The sequence below is a fragment of the Mus pahari genome, chromosome 10, assembly GCF_900095145.1.
Source record: "Mus pahari chromosome 10, PAHARI_EIJ_v1.1, whole genome shotgun sequence".
NCBI lineage: Eukaryota > Metazoa > Chordata > Mammalia > Rodentia > Muridae > Mus > Mus pahari.
Window position 1 is genome coordinate 28,756,192 of NC_034599.1, and position 3,887 is coordinate 28,760,078.

Genomic DNA, 3,887 nt, shown 5'->3' on the forward strand with positions numbered 1-3,887 from the left:
CAAATGGATGGATCTGGAGGATATTGTCTTGAGTGAGGTAATCTAGCCACAAAAGAACACACATGATATGCACTCACTGATAAATGAATGATAGCCTAGAAGCTTAGAATACCCAAGATACAATTCACAAAACACATGAAATTCAAGAAAAAGGAAAACCAAATTGTGTATACTTCGGTTCTTCTTAGAAAGGGAGACAAAATACCCATGGGAGGAGTTACAGAGACAAAGTGTGAAACATAGACAAAGGGAATGACCATCCGGAGACTGCCCCACCTGGAGATTCATTCCATAAACAACCACCAAAACCAGACACTATTGTGGATGCCAACAAGAGCCTGCTGACAGGAGCCTGATATAGATGTCTCCTGAGAGCCTCTGCCAGTGCCTGGCAAATACTGCAGTGGATGTTTACAGCCATCCACTGGATGGAGCACAGGGTTCCCAATGAAGGAGCTAGAGAAAGGACCCAAGGAGATGAAGGGGTTTGCAGCTCCATAGGAGGAACAACAATATGAACTAACCAGTACCCCCAGAGCTACCTGGGATGAAACCACCAACCAAAGAAAACACATGGTGGGACTCATGGCTCTAGCTGCATATGTAGCAGAGGATGGCCTAGTTGGTCATCAATGGGAGGAGAGGCCCTTGGTCCTGTGAAGGCTTTATGTCCCAGTTAGGGGACTTCTAGGGTCAGGAAGAGGGAGTGGTTGAGTTGGTGAGCAGGGGGAGGGAGGAAGGGATAGGGGATTTTCAGAGGGGAAACTAGAAAAGGGGATAACATTTAATGGAGGAGCTAGAGAAAGTACCCAAGAAGCTGAAGGGGGCTGCAACCCTGTAGGTAGAACAACAACATGAACTAACCAGTACCCACTGAGCTCAAGTCTCTAGCTGCATATGTAGCAGAAGATGGCCTAATTGGCCATCAATGGGAAGAGAGGCCCCTCGGTCTTGCAAACTTTATATGACCCAGCATAGGGGAATGCCAGGGCCAAGAAGTGGGAGTGGGTGGGTAGGGGAGCAGGGGCAGGAGGAGGGTATAGGGAACTTTCGGGATAGCATTTGAAATGTAAATAAAGAAAATATCTAGTAAAAAATAAAAAAAGAAATGTAAATTAAGAAAATATATAATAAAATATAAATAAAAAATAAAAGAAGAAAAGATGTTTTTACTTCCATGAGAAAAAAAAAAAGCACATAGTCTTGAATATGTGTCCTTATCAAATCCCTATTCTCAAGCTTCATGAATTTGTGTATGGGAGAATATAAAAAGTTTGTAAGAGCCAGAGGCAGTGGGTAATACCAACAAACGGAATCTTTGAGATACAACAGGATTCATGATAGATGAACTGTGTACACGCTCAAGCCTGATAGGGTCCTAGCACTGAGAGTGGGAAATTGACATGTGGTTCTACTTCTGATCAAGAAGCTCTTGAAATTAACTCTAATTGCTAAAGAGCACAAGTCAGTTCCCTCCAATAGAGTGATACTGGGCATATCAGCCATGTAGTCCCAATGTCCAGGAGTAGTTGGCCAACACAAAACAAACTCCATGATTTTTTTTGTGGAATTTTTGTTCTGTTGCATTTTGTTTCGACAGTTTTTTGTCTTAAATGCTTTTGTCTTCTCTTGTTGTTGTTGTTGTTGCTTTTGAGAGGATTTTTGAAACAGAAAAAGCATAAAGTTGGGTGGGTCACGTGGTAGAAAGGATCTTGGAAGAGTTGGGAGAAGGAAAATTAATAAATATGTAGATATGGCATTAATAACTAAATAACAAACACTAAAAATAAAAGAAAAAAGAAAAAAAAACAAATGGCCAATAAACAAATTTAAAAATACCAAATTGCTAAATACCAGAGACTTGCCAACAGAGGGTTAGAAAGAACTTTAAGTTTCTCCAGTTACTTTTATGCCTTCTGACTTCTTTAGTTGTCAGTGAGGTTTCAAGGTAGAGCAAAATTCCAAGCATAATATGCATGATGATCCTGTGTGGGAACTGTCATAATGGTGATCATAGTGTGGCACATCTGGGGAAGAAACAAAAGGTTTTGTAGCAAACTCTCAGTCAATGCTGGCATTGATCCATACTTCATATTCTGAGAGGCAAGGCTACAAGTCTACTTCATCTGAATCTGCAAATACAAATGTAAAGTGCTTTTGTATGTGGGCTCTATGCATTGACAACCTAGGTTGGTCTCTATGAGTTTTCCATGTGCCACTGATATAATCTTGGGCAAAATATAACTTCTTCTCATGATTCATATATTCACACTGTCAGGGGGAATGAACATAGTATACAAGGCATTTTCCAGAGCACAGAGGTGTCTCCTTAAGTGGTGACAGCCATTATATTGGGAATAGACTATATTTAAGTCTATACTGTAATCGAGGGAGGTGGTAGGAATGGTCTGGAATCCATGGTTGAGAAAGTCATCCTTATTCATGCTACTTTATATGGGAAATGATTTAAGGCAGCTGGTTGCTAATTGCTTTTCTCAAGTATCCATATCCATAACAGCTGGCATGAATATAAATAAATAAATACAGAGCAGAAAACAACCAGGCATGTGTGCCTGCCAAAAGTGGATATACCCCAGGTAAAGATTAAACTGTTAATATCACTGACTAGATAATCTTAAAGTCATATGATATTAATTGAACTGTTTCTGATTGCATTTAATAATTCTTCCTTCTTTGGGTACCAGTTTGAGCTAGGATTTAAAACATAATTTACTTTCAGAATAAACTGAAAAGCAGACATTCACATGTGGTTTGTGTTCCAGTGACTTAATTTTTTTCTTATTAGGATCATATGAGAAATGTTGGCATGGTTCCACTATATACTTAATTGCAAAGAACCCCTATGGGGTGAAATTCTAAGCCAACCATCCAATGGCCTCTGAAACATACAGCACTCTAGGATTAAGGGGGTTGGGGCAAATCTAAGTTGTCTGTGGGACACTTCGACTGTCTTCAGAATTTCTCCATAAGCAACATACTGTGAATGTGGCTTCCCTGAACACATTTATAATTCATTTCTAGGCAGCAATACCTGGAGGCTAAAGCATAAGTCTTGGAAGCACTAAATCCCTTTACCAATCCTAAACTGATCCAAGACACAGTTACTTTAAAATCATTTCACTTCCTCAGTTCCTCATGTGCAAGGGAAGGATTAAGGATGCCCATCTCACCTCAGTAAAGCTCTAGGACGAATTAATTATGGTTTTTAAATGGTTGCAAAGGGCTATCACCCAGAAATGTCTATGACAAAGTGATGTTTGCAGATCACATAGCCACAGTCGGAATGTAAGTAAATGCCACAGAAAAGGCTCAAGAGAAAGGATGTGAGGTACCCAGGAGCTTGGGGAAGGAGGTCTTGCTAAAGTCTCTCATTCAAATCATTGGAAGTGAAGCCAGTTGTCAAACATTTGTTCATTCATTCATTTTCTCAGACAACTTTATTGAGAACAAGTAGCACTCCAGAACTCAGTGCTCTCTGTCACAAATGCAGAGCCAAACAAGGCATTGATTATCTTCTGTGCCAAGAAGACTCCCTGGTTCTAATTCCAGGGGTGGAGACAAACCTGTAAATAATGCACCTGGAGTGACATCAGAACCACCGTGACACAGTCATGCACAGAGGTGCTGTAGGAGCAAGGCAAGCTTGGACCTGCCACAGTGAGATACAGAGCTGAGAGCAAGGTTTCTGGAGATGCTGGTTAAATGGAAAGTCAAGGATGAATCACAGTTTTCTGAGTTCAAAATCTAAAAGAATAAAGAATAAAAAGTAAAAATAAAAATAAACCTCTTATCCACACAAAGTCCGAAACTAAAAGGCTAATGCCCCACCCTCTTGTGCAGTTAAATGTACGGAGCTCTTGTCTCTG